Source organism: Saccopteryx bilineata, chromosome 10 (assembly GCF_036850765.1).
Source record: "Saccopteryx bilineata isolate mSacBil1 chromosome 10, mSacBil1_pri_phased_curated, whole genome shotgun sequence".
Taxonomy (NCBI): Eukaryota; Metazoa; Chordata; class Mammalia; order Chiroptera; family Emballonuridae; genus Saccopteryx; species Saccopteryx bilineata.
In genome coordinates, this window is record NC_089499.1 from 3,359,820 (window position 1) to 3,373,489 (window position 13,670).

The 13,670-nt window shown below is 52.8% G+C and overlaps 1 non-coding gene across 1 annotated transcript; it reads right to left on the reverse strand.

The window, feature by feature from the left end:
- Positions 1-609: 609 nt before the first annotated feature.
- On the reverse strand, positions 610-685 carry TRNAA-AGC (transfer RNA alanine (anticodon AGC)). The gene has a single exon. It is a non-coding gene; the product is annotated as a tRNA-Ala (tRNA).
- Between the last annotated feature and the right edge of the window lie 12,985 nt (positions 686-13,670).

The window sequence follows — 13,670 nt, forward strand, 5'->3', positions numbered from 1 at the left end:
CAATGATGTGTTGAATACCTCCTCTGTGCAAGACGTCCAACCATTACCTTAATAGATGATTGTATTTAATCCTTGAAACAGTGGTGTCTGATCCATGCTTGACAGACAAGAAAACTGAGTAATTTATCCTAAACCTCTTAACTTGATGTGATATAGACAGGACAGGAATCCTGACCTTGAAGACAGTGTTTTCCACGGGTTCCATGTCTCCTCTGGGTCCCGGTTCCTGTTCACTCTGCCCGTTTTCCTCGGTGGCTATAATTTGAGTTCATCTTCATTATTTTTCTTTTCTTTTCTTTCTTTTCTTTTTTTTTTTTTTTTTTTTTGATTTTTCTGAAGCTGGAAACGGGGAGGCAGTCAGACAGACTCCTGCATGCGCCCGACCAGGATCCACCTAGCATGCCCACCAGGGGGCGATGCTCTGCCCATCTGGGGTGTTGCTCTGTTGCAACCAGAGCCATTCTAGTGCCTGAGGCAGAGGCCAAGGAGCCATTCTCAGCGCCCGAGCCAACTTTGCTCCAATGGAGCCTTGGCTGCGGGAGGGGAAGAGAGAGGCAGAGAGGAAGGAGAGGGAGAGGGGTGGAAAAGCAGATGGGTTCCTCTCCTGTGTGCCCTGGCCGGGAATCGAACCCGGGTCCTCCGCACGCTAGGCCGACGCTCTACCACTGAGCCAACCAGCCAGGGCCTTCATTACTTTTCTGTTCTGATGGTTTCCTTAGTCAAGGAAATTCCTTATTATTTTCTGATCACAACTTTTTTCTTTTTCTTTTTTCCCTGTGACCAATCTCTTCTGGCTCAAGGGATGTTTAACAGTCTAGCCTGTCCCCAGTGACCTTGGCTAACGTTGGCCCAGAGCAACGGCTACGTCTCTGAGTCTTTTGTTTGAAAAGAGCAGGCAGGTAAAACGGAAGAAGGGAAGGGAAAGGAAGAGGAGGGTGATGGGGCTAAAGCCAATCTCCTCTTACTTTTCAAAGTGACCCCTCCGGTTCACAGGCGCTAGTAATGAAGACTCTCCTAACGTCATGACCTTCAGGTCAATTACTTAACCGTTCCCACACTGTCGGCGCACAGACGGCATCTGACACTGATTTCGGACAATAAAAGGCACGCTCCCTGCTCTCACGGGACCTGCAGTCTGTGAGACTGTGGGTAAGAACCGCCCCCCAGGCAGCGTTGGCAGATGAGTGGCCCTGAGCTTACGATGAGGAGACGTTCCTTACAATTCGGTTTGCTCCCTCTGGGCACAAACCCAGCACTGGCCATTCAAATTGAGCTAAGCCGCATCTTGCATCTGTGTTGGCAGTGCCAGTTGACTCACGAAACCAAGGCAACTGCTGATCACTGTCCTTGTCCTTATAATCCCCGGCTGGACGACAGCAGGCGCTGCGGACAGGTGACTGACACACAAGACTGATTCTGGCCGAGCGTGTCCCCCCCCCCCCCGTGCGTGCGGGGGTGGCAGTTCTTTGTTGATCGCGTTGCGTCTGGGGTAAGAGCGAGCTTCTCAAGGGAAAATGAAAAGGGGTAACGTTGGCTTGAGCAAGCTTCTCTTCTCCTTGGAGCAATAACTTGTAGCTCTGGCCTCAGCGTACCTGCCCAGCTCGCGGGAGAGACGCCACCAGCAGTCACCTTCAGAGCCGTCTCGGGCGGACAGGCAGGAGGAAGACGGCAGGCACATCACCCCTCTAAGACTTGGGGTTTTGTGACAATGCTGGGGGAAGAGAGCATCCTCTGAAAGTGAAGGATTTCTTGACGTAAAGAGTATCACCTCAGTTCCCTGAGACGGAATTTACCAAATACAAAGTTGCTGTGAACGCTGGAGCCAGCACAGCTGTGCCTCACACACACACACACCGCCCCCGCGATGGCATGACCTGTGTAACCCAGCCCGCAACACCCAGCATCCGCGTGAGGCTGGCCGGCCCATCTCCACCTGGAGCACGGGCGTGACTGGGTCCCTGTCACACTCCTGGAGATGAGAATGGGGACCCCTCTCTCCAAGACAAAAGGATTTCAGGCTGAAACCTACATTGGGATTCTTTGGATAAGGAGTAACAAAGACACAATGCAAACTGACTTATTCCTAAGGGAGCTATTGCTACATGTGTGCACATCACGGGAGAGGGGCCCCACCACGGGGACGGCTGGCCCCGTGACGCTTTCGGGGATCTGTCCCTCTTACCTGTGCACATGCGTGAGTATACGCAAAAGACAGACACGCACCTATGCGTCTCCACAGACATACGGTGAGAAGCCCAAATTTTATATAAATATCTCAGTCAGTGCACTTTAATAAACGTTTATAACTAACCACACAACATACCAATCAGGGCGAGTGAAATTCCTACCACCTGTCCACCCAACCCACCCCCACCCCCCCGCCAAAGTTCTCTCACGAGTCATCCCTGTGGACAAATCCTCTGTCAACTATGTTGACCCAGCAGCACCAATTTCAAGTCAAGTTCAGAGGAAATGTACCGCCTCGCCCGCAGACTACCTTTGTATAGTCCAGGCAGTTAAATGCCTTGCCGGTGTTTAATTAACCAAGATGAATCGATTTCTGTATTTGTTGAACCCGAGTGCGTGCATGCCTTATCATTTCATTACACTGTTGCCAGTTGCCAGTGTTTGCAGAGGAGACCACGGCAGGCGAAGGAGAGCCACAGACTGTGGTTTAAAGCATTTAATCTTTTGGAATTTTTCTTTTTCTTTCTTTCTTTTTTTTTCTGAAGTTGGAAACGGGGAGAGACAGTCAGACAGACTCCCACATGCGCCCGACCGGGATCCACCCGGCATGCCCACCAGGGGCAATGCTCTGCCCACCAGGGGGCGATGCTCTGCCCCTCCGGGGGTCGCTCTGCCGTGACCAGAGCCACTCTAGTGCCTGGGGCAGAGGCCAAGGAGCCATCCCCAGCGCCCGGGCCATCTTTGCTCCAATGGAGCCTTGGCTGCAGGAGGGGAAGAGAGAGACAGAGAGGAAGGAGGGGGGGTGGAGAAGCAAATGGGTGCTTCTCCTATGTGCCCTGGCCGGGAATCGAACCCGGGACTTCTGCACGCCAGGTCGACGCTCTACCACTGAGCCAACCGGCCAGGGCTCTTTTTCTTTTTACATTCACTGTAGTTTGCGTGTCTCAGGCTTCTCTCAGGTGCTTTGCTGAAGGTGAACAGTCTTTCGGGGTTTCTGTAAATAGGACAGCTAAGATTCCCGGGCATATCTGCTCACAAATTAAAAACCACGCTCTCTGCCAGTTAGCTCTATCAGAGGGAAATAGACCTTGACGAGACATAACGAGGCATTTGTGTTCTCGTGACTGTGACTTACTGTGAGTGTCCGAAGGGCCATCGGTCCTTGTTCAGTCTGCTAAGTGACAATAACCGAGGCGACGTGAATTCCCATCAATGCTCCTGGGTCACCTCGGTGAATTTACGGAGCGGAACATCATGTTGACCCCAAACAGCTGTAATTTGGGTCCTGCCGTGCAGCGGCAAGAGCCATGTGCTGGCTTCGGTGTTTCTCTGTACGTCCCAGGATGCCCAAAGCCCACGTCCTCGGGAAGGGTGAGCCGGAGGTCTGGCTGTGTGCCAGGTGGCACACCCTCGCTAATTTATGTTTTTAAATGGGAGGAGAAAAGATGGAGAGAAAGACTCCTGTGTGCACCCCAACTGGGATCCACTCAGCCAGCCCCTGTCTGGGGCCAATGCTAGAATCAAGTAACTATTTTTAGTGCCTCAGGTGATGCTCAAATCAATCAAGCCACTGGCTGCAGGAGGGGGAGAGGGAGAGAAGGGGGAGAAAGGAGGGAAAGAGAAGCAGATGGTCGCTTCTCCTCTGTGTGCCCTGATTGGGGATTGAACCTGGGACGTCCACATGCCAGGCTGACACTCTACCACTGAGCCCACCGGCCAGGGCCACACTCTCCCTATTTCAAGATGCTTCAATAAAAGGCCTACTCTGTGGGGTATGCAAATCGTAGATGATAATTACCTGTTAATATATGTGTTAACCTCTTTCTTCCTAAAGGGGGAAACCAACAATAATATATGCTGTTTTATTTTTCAGTTAGCCTACACGCTCAGTTTAGCTGGAGGCTGAATTTTAGAAAACAAAAAGCCACACAAAACAGAATGAAAAAATAAATGAACTGCAACACTGCAAGGCCACCCGTTTTCCCAGGGGGCCGCCTCGGCCCTGGTAGCTTTCAGATTGTGTGGACCCCGGTGACGACCCCGGGCCTGTGGGACTTCACCTCCCTGTCCTCCACCCTGAACACTGCTGTTTGCACCTAATGAATTGTCAGAGGGTCTATCGAGAGACAGAGAGAGAAGAGGTCACTGGCCCAGGCCATCGGCACAAAGCCAGTGTGCCAACTTCACGTGTTCCTTAGGGGAGGCTCCGGACCCCAGAAATGACCCAAGTGTCATCAACTTGCCTCCCCTCCCCCCTGGTGTTTTTAATTCACTGACATTAGAAGTAGCGAAACTCCGAGAGTGGACACGCTGACTTCAACTAAAAGCACTCGCCGATACAAAGCTTTACTAACCAAAACAACATTGGTCCGCCCTATGAACGAACGGACACAGAGAATGATAGAATAAAACTGAGAGTCCGGGAGTAAGCCCGCACCCCTCTGCCCAGTTGTCTTAGGACAAGGGCGCCAAGTCCGTTCCGTGAGTAGAGCGTCGAGTGGCAGTAGCCCCACCCACACAGGACACGTTCCAACCCCCCGGGGGACGCCCCAAACTGCAGCTAGTACCGAACCCCGTGGACACCCTGCTTGCTCTCTACGTGAGTGTCTGGTCCCTGAAAGGAGGGAGGTGCCAGCTTCTCCCTGGTGTACGGGAATTGCCGGCATCACTACTCTTAGCGTAAGGCCGTTGTTAAGTGAAATCAGGGCAACCTGAACACGGGCACTGTGATACCAGGACAGCCGCTTTTTAGAATGCAGACAGCAGCTCCGTGGCTAACGGACAGGGAGCCCGCACACTGTGGAGATGGGGGACGAAGGGGTGGTTCGCCTCCCGGGCAGAACAAAGTGGACGGTGTGATATTTCACCGTCCTGCTCGGAGCGGCAGGCAACTTAAAACTGGCGAATTGTTTATTTTTTGGAATTTCCCATTTAATGTCTTCGCACGGTGGTCGGCCACGGGCAACTGAAACCATAAAAAGTAATACCCCGGATAAGGGGGGGACTTCTGTGGTCTCGTCAACAGATGGTTCCGGAACAAATAAATTTCAACATGTAAGAGAATCAAGTTGGCCTTCCCACCCCACACCATATACAAAAGTTAACTCAACCTAGCTCAGGGAACAGGGAAGCTAAAGACATATAACTGTAAGAAAAATGTTAAATCTGCATAACCTTGGACTTGGCGGTGGCTTCTTAGGCATGAATACACCCACAGGATGAGGAGCAAAGAAAAAAATACATAAATAAGATCTCATCAAAAACAATTATTTAAAAAAAACAAAACAATTATTTTTTCTCTGTTCCTGTCTCTCTGTCCCTCTCTATCCTTCTCTCTGACTCTCTGTCTCTGTAAAAAATATATATATATAAAAATATATATATATAAAAATATATATATATATAAATATATTTATATTTTTAAAACTTTGTATCATCAGACATTCTTGACAAAGTAAACAGATAACCTACACACTATTTATTGGGAGAAAATATTTGCAAATCATATCTCTGGTAAGGGTTTAATATCCAGGGTATACAAAGAACTTCTACTCAGCCACACAAAACAAACAACCCAATTAAAAAATGCCAAAGACTTGAATAAGCATTTCTTCAGAGATCCGATACAAAGCACCAAAAGTCACTTGGAAAAAAAAAAAATGCTGAACATAATTACTCATTAGGGAAATGCAAATCAAACCATAAAGAAACACCACATCCTACCCACTGCAACGGTTGTATTAAAAAACAACAAACAAATCGAGTGTTGGCAAGTAGGTAGAGGAACAGGAATCCTTCACCAGCTCCTAGGAGAATTAAACATTGAGTTACTATATGACAGCAATCCTCCTTTTTGGGATATATACTCCAAAGAATTGAAAACAGGGACTCAAAAAAGTACCGGTTAAGGACATGCTCGCAGCCACACGATTCACAGGAGCCGGGAGACGGAAAACCACCCGCGTCCATCCGCAGACGCGGGGGGTGAAGCACGTACGACACGTAGACACAATGAAATATTACTCCGCCCTGAAGAGAAGCCAGGTTCTACGTGGGCTACCGCGCGGAGGCGCCCTGAGAACGTTATGCTCCGTGAAACAGGAGCTTGCAGAAGCCAGAAGCAGAAGGACAAGCATGGGGCGAACCCCTGCCTGTGTAATACCCAGAAGAGGCAAATGCAAAGAGAGGGAACCCAGCTGAGATTCCCGGGGGGCTGGGGGCTGGGGCGTGGGGACAGTGTCTGTCTGGAGCGACGCACGAGGTGTGCAGACAGGGACGGCGCTTGCACAACGCTGCGAGTGTCAGTGATACCTCTGACATTGCACATTTTAAAATGGCTGAAACGGAAAACTTCGTGTTAGCTCTATTTGCCAAAATTTAAAAAAAAAAAAAAGGCAATTATTGAAAGACTCGACGTAAAGGATAAAACCTGAAAATGAGAGGAGCAGTGATATTTACACGCGACAGTGAATATTTATACCCGATACGGCTGAGCAGCGACCACCCAGCGTGGATGCCCCTGGCCGCACACACACACGGGTCCGGAGGCTCTGAGGGGCGCGCGTGATGACCACCCCACATGGGGCACAAAGTCAGTCCAGCTCCTCTCTGAAGAGGCGAGAGAAAGGGACACGCGCCGGGCTTGTCACAGTGTCCGAGTCACAAAGCGCTGTTTGTGTGAACCAAAGAGCCAGAGGTTCAAGGCCCTCGTTGACGGAGGAAAGACAAGGAGGCCTGCAGAGCCAGGGCCGCCGACGGCCCTCTCCAGGACCCACGCGCGGGCACCGCGGGCACGCTCCCACCTGACCGTCTTCCGTCCCCTCCCCCCTATCCTTCCACAACACACACTGCAACGGGGGCGCAAGAGGCCCGCTTGGAAAAGGAAACAAACGTAACAAGAAGGGAACTCCAAGTGCAGCGGCCCCCTCCCCCGCCCGATCACGTTTCATTCAGTGTGTTCCATTAGTACAACAACTCCCTAGGAACGTAACTCTTGTTTGTCCCCGTCAGCCTGTGGTCAGCCCGTGGTCAGGGGGGATTTGCTGGGCGCCATGGTGCTGCAGGTCCCAGAACCGATGTGGACGTTAAGTGAGGACTTGGTGTCCCGTGATCGCAGTGACGGCGTGTGGGTGGGACGTGTATGATTTTCTTCCTTCTCTGCCATCCAGGTTGGTCCCTGAGCCACTCAGTCTGCACGCTGCCACTGTCCCCATCCTTTTAGTGGCAAGGGGACTTGCTCCTTTACCCGCATACGTGGACAGAGGCCGTAGCTTAACACCGAGGCGACCGGGGCTCGTTATCAGCTCCGTCCCGCACCCACTGCATGGACTGGAGCGTGGACTGGGATTAGGAACTGAAAGTTCAGAACGGAACCCTGCGGAGCCTCAGTTTCTCCACCTGTACAATGGGTATGAGGAGGCACCTACAGCTCCCTGGTGGGATTGCTGTGAGGAGGGAACGGGGTTCTCCGCGTGGAACGTGAACGTCTTACACATGATGGGCACCCCGGTCAGAGGCGGCTACCTTGACCACGCCTCCCGTCCCTCTAGGACGGCCACCGCCTGGACTACAGGAAGCCTCTTCCTAACCCCGTTCTGTGGCACGTCAAGTGACTGTAAGTTATTGTTACGAAAGCTGTGGTCTTCACCTGACTCTGCCTTCCTCCACATCTGTAACACCTTGTGTGCGGGGTGAGTGGTCAGGTGTCGGTGCAGACGTTGCAAAGGCATCCTGGCCCTCTGGTGTCCCCTGCCCCACCCAGCCCCCACTGCCCTTCCCCTGACCCTCAGGAGAGGGTGGCACAGACACACAGACCTGACCGGGGTCGCTGAGGGACCTGCTTGTAGCTAAGAGGACACACACTTTTATAGTCTCCGCATAGGGGAGAAAAAAAAAGATGAGATACCAAAGACAAGATACCAAAATTCATTTAACGACTGAGATGGGAATCTCAATTCTCAAACTTTTCATGTTAATCAGGACCAGCCAGCAGGCTAATACCAAAATTCACGTAACGACTGAGATGGGAATCTCAGTTCTCAAATTTTTCATGCTAATCAGGGCCAGCCAGCAGGCTAATACCAAAATTCATTTAACGACTGAGATGGGAATCTCAGTTCTCAAACTTTTCGTGCTAATCAGGGCCAGCCCGCAGGCTAGTAAGTCTTACACTTGATTAGCACTAGTGAGAAACATGCACCCTCTATTTCTCTGAGGTTCCTGGGGGAGACGTGGGGGGATGACCCAGAGACGCCCCCATCTGAGGAAGCAATCCGAGCTCACTCCTTATCCCTGCCCGGCCCTGACCTTTAGGACACAGACATTTGGATCTGTCTGACCAGAACCTGCCCACGACCCCTATGACTAAGCAATACATAAATGTGCATCATCACTTTGTAAAACAGGGATCTGAAGAGCGCTCGTGGAAAAGCAGTCCAGGACGGAGCTCAGGCAACGGAGACCCCCGTTCTGACATCCAAGCCATCCACTGCTCCCCTCCCCCATGGGGAAGTGGTTAAAATGAGTGATCTCTGAATGAGTGAATTCTGAAAAAAAAAAATCTAACAATCTATCAACTATACACATAGAAAGTCTATCTCTTCTCCCGTTTTCGGAAATGAACAAAACCGTTGAATGTTACTATTTCCAAGCGGGTCCTCTGTTACCTCTTCAACAGAAGTCTTCCTCCTACGACACTTGGACCCACGACTGAGCTGCGCGTCAGAGCCCAGAAGCTTTGCTTAAGGACTATTTTATGCTGTAATAAAAAAGGTCAATTTTTAAAGACCCTGATCACCTTATACAAGAATTCTTTTAGTTCTCTGCTAAAAAATTTTTGGTGAAAGAGACATAACTTAGTGGCTCATAGAATGAAAAATTCCAGGGTCTGTGAAGACAACTTCAGGTGCAGTTTGATCCAGGAGTCAACAGATAGCCTCGGGACTTACCATTTTCGGCTCTGCCTGCCCCGTTGGTCTCATTGAACACGGTGTTTGTCCACTGCTTTCCCTGCAGTGCGGGGTCTGTAGCACATTGTCTGCGCAACCCCAGCAGCAAGAGACACGCCAGGAGCTGGGGCTGAGCTCACGCTGGCTGTATTCTATCTAGGACCACTCTTGTGAGAGTGGTCAGGAAAATGGACCCCACTAAGTAGCCACACTCGGGTCCTAGTCGCACCCTCAGAGCCAGGAGGTCAATCTCACCCAAAGCAGGAGGACGGAGGCGACAGAGGGAGAAGTCTCCCAACATCCCACGCTGTCGCTTCCAGGAAAACCAATTCTGAGCGGGGCAGATGCAAGCTAAACGTGCCCGGCTGGTACAACTGGTTTTCAAAGTGGAAACTGCTCATTTCTCACGGTGACCGAGAGTCCCAGGGACACCCGGGTCTCTGCACAGGCACTTCTCCGACTGTGACATCCATATACTCGGCTACCTGGCCAGTAGGCACACTCCTTACCCTGAATGCCAGTAAAATGCTCAGGGTCCCAAGCACACTCTGTAAATGCGAAATATCAGTATCAGTTGTGCTACACACAACAGGTCACTCCCCAGGGAGCAGAGGGGACCACAGGGCTGCGAAGGGACAAGAATGGCTACAAAAGAAACGCCCCTCTCCTCCGCCTCCGCGCCGCAAGCTTTTCAGTTTGCTGTCCCCGCATCCTGCATTTCAGAGGCTCCATTTTCTCCCAGAACCTCTGCCCTTCAATCCCTCGATCTTCTGGAGGTGACCATAACATACCTTTCTTTCTAACCCAGCCACTTCTGCAGGATGACAGGGGAGTCTGTGAGAACTCCAACACAGTGACAAAGTCTCCGTGCCCCTCCTCGCACTCAAGCCCTGAGAAAAATTGGTTTTTCAAGTGACTTCGATGAAGGGTGACAGTCACTTGAATGTTTTTTTTTTTTTCCTTTTTGTCTTTTGGAGAGAGAAAGAGAGAGGAGTTGTTTGGGTTAAAGATATACTCTCCCCTCTTTTGTCACAGAAACACATTTAGGTCTTTGTGGCACAAGGGGAGATGAATGAATGAGAAGCCGGTGTCTGGGTGCTAGGGCAGGATGCAGGGGGGGGGGGGTAGGTAGAATCTCACCCCACGAGGATCCATGCAGCAGCAAAGGGTTAGAATCACTACCGTGGATGCGGAAGAGCCAGGGACAGTAGAAAAGGCCGAATTTCTTCTCAGCGTCACCGGGTAAGGTGACATACACTGAATGAATCATATCTTGCCACCACGGCGGCTGGCTGGAGGCCAAGTCAGAGCACTTTCCGTTACTGACCTAATTACGTGTTGTGGTGCAGGGTGTGTGTGTGGGGGGGGTGAATGGGGGGAGGCTCTTCCATTTCTGTTCCGTTTCCATTTTTGTGTATGACCTTTCCTAAATGGAAACTAATTCTGGACGTTTAAGTGTTACAGAATGGGGTAGAAAGATACTTTCATCCACTAAGAGTTAGCGAGCATCAGAGAACAATAATGAACAACACAGGAGGTTACAGGACAGCAGGTAATCTAATATGTTTATTTTTTAAAAGATGAAGATGGTGTAATGGCTCAACTGATGACCCCTCCCGTGGGCCGGACACAGCTCTGACGGCTTTCCATTGACCAAGTCCCATCTGATGGACACGAGAATGGGCCCAGGGAGAGGATGAGGAGGGTCTCAGGCTCTCAGAGGTCATGATGGATGAATGAGGAAAGGGTGTGTGGGTCAGTCTGCGACGGTGTTTCCCCGAATGTTGACGATGATTATTTGTGGACATTGGGGCAAGAGTCTCTCCTGTGCACACTTTGTTACTTACACATACAGAAAAGCATAAAAATTTTCTCATGGAAATACATGTCTTCAGGACCAGAAAATAAGCATCCACAGCGAATGTCATTGGGGGGGGGGGGGCGGTTCATTGGCTGAATGTAGCTTCACGCTCCTGAACCCGACTGTGGCAGAGACGACTCAGTCAGACTCCACCAGGGCCAAGCGGGGTGCAGAGTCGCCCGCCCCTCAGACCTCCATCTCCTCATTCTTTTCCTTGGGGGGGGGGTGCTCTCCCACCTCCGGCCGTCGGAGAAGGACACCTGGGAGTCACCTCCGGCACCTCAAGCATCTGCCCCCCATCTGGACAACGGGAGAGGAAGCACCACCCACCTCGCTCCCAAAGGACACCTTCCTCCTCTCCGCCCTTTCTCCCTCCATCACCTTACCAACCCAGTAACGGCTCTCAGCCTCTCCCGCCCTCCTTACTGCCCTCGCCTCCTGGCGGGTCTCCGCGCATCACACTCCTCCTCTTCTCTCCGTCCCTCCGCCTCACCCTCTGTCGTGCCCGCGGAGCTGCCTTTGTGGGGCCACGGCCAGATTGCGCCCCTCCTTCCAGTCCTTGCGCGGCGAGAACCCTTGAGCCGGATGTAAGTCTGGCTACCCTGCCGCCCTAGGACGGAGCGCAGCGCCCGCTCGTTACTCAGGTCACACGCAGTATTAAGCGCTTCCTGTGTAACCGAGCCGCTTGCCAGGGACGGGGACACAGGAGTGGCTGGAGCAGACCTGGCTCCTTCTCAGGGTGTCAGGGACGGGGACACAGGAGTGGCTGGAGCAGACCTGGTTCCTTCTCAGGGTGTCAGGGGTGGGGACACAGGAGTGGCTGGAGCAGACCTGGCTCCTTCTCAGGGTGTCAGGGACGGGGACACAGGAGTGGCTGGAGCAGACCTGGCTCCTTCTCAGGGTGTCAGGGATGGGGACACAGGAGTGGCTGGAGCAGACCTGGCTCCTTCTCAGGGTGTCAGGGGTGGGGACACAGGAGTGGCTGGAGCAGACCTGGCTCCTTCTCAGGGTGTCAGGGGTGGGGACACAGGAGTGGCTGGAGCAGACCTGGTTCCTTCTCAGGGTGTCAGGGACGGGGACACAGGAGTGGCTGGAGCAGACCTGGTTCCTTCTCAGGGTGTCAGGGGTGGGGACACAGGAGTGGCTGGAGCAGACCTGGTTCCTTCTCAGGGTGTCAGGGACGGGGACACAGGAGTGGCTGGAGCAGACCTGGCTCCTTCTCAGGGTGTCAGGGGTGGGGACACAGGAGTGGCTGGAGCAGACCTGGTTCCTTCTCAGGGTGTCAGGGGTGGGGACACAGGAGTGGCTGGAGCAGACCTGGTTCCTTCTCAGGGTGTCAGGGGTGGGGACACAGGAGTGGCTGGAGCAGACCTGGCTCCTTCTCAGGGTGTCAGGGACGGGGACACAGGAGTGGCTGGAGCAGACCTGGTTCCTTCTCAGGGTGTCAGGGGTGGGGACACAGGAGTGGCTGGAGCAGACCTGGTTCCTTCTCAGGGTGCCCGGCGTGACCCCCGTTCTAGCGCAACCCCAGTGTCAGCACTACAGCCTCACGTTCCGGGAACCCCCCACCCCATCCTGGACGACCCAGTGCACTTGCATCTGAGAGGGGAAGTTGGGGAATAAATTAGTAAACAATCCAACCAACCAACATAGCAATTCCTTTTTATCGCGCCTGAGGATGGTCACTATAAACGTCTCTTATCTCTGTATTATTTTACAGGAAACCTGAAGTCGACTTTATGATGGACAGACACAGACGTGAGTCACAGACGACACTACACACGGACCCTACCGTGGGGAGCACCCGGTCACCCGGCTCGTGGGTGCCGAGGGGTCCAGGGCAGCTCGGGGCGGGCTCCCTGGGGGGAGGGGCCCACGGGGAAGTGGAAACTCCATGTGGGTCTATTCCCATGGTCACAGCTAGCGGGGGAAAGGCTCTTGAAAGGGTGTCACAAGCGAATGGGGTGGAAATGCAGGAAATGAGGGACAGGAAGCTCTCAACCCTTCTCATCGAGACTCTGCCTTACCCTCACCTGTAAAAGGTGTGTGCGTGTGTGTGCATGTGCATGTGTGCACGTGTGTGCATGTATGTATATGTGCATGTGTGCTCATGTGCATGTATGTGTGTGCATGTGTGTGTGCATGCGTGTGTATGCATATGTATGTGGGGGTAATGCCATACCTCATTCCCATGGTTTCTGTAAGGATCACATAACCTGATCTACCCAAAGTGCCCAGGGCAGTGTCTGGCACACGGTGACACCCCACAGGTGTCAGCTGGTTCCACGACTGCTCATTCTGGCTGTGGACCCCAGACAGCAGCCCGCTGAGCGCCCAGCTGGCCCTCTCTGCTTGGACCAAGCAGAGGCCTGTGGACAGAGGGGAGAGGAGGGGAGGGGAGAGAGGGAGCTGCGATTCCTGTGGACAGAGGGGAGGGGAGGGGAGGGGAGGGAGGGAGCTGCGATTCCTGTGGACAGAGGGGAGAGGAGGGGAGGGGAGGGGAGGGGAGGGGAGGGAGGGAGCTGCGATTCCTGTGGACAGAGGGGAGGGGAGGGGAGGGGAGGGAGGGAGCTGCGATTCCTGTGGACAGAGGGGAGGGGAGGGAGGGAGCTGTGATTCCTGTGGACAGAGGGGAGGGGAGGGGAGGGAGGGAGCTGCGATTCCTGTGGACAGAG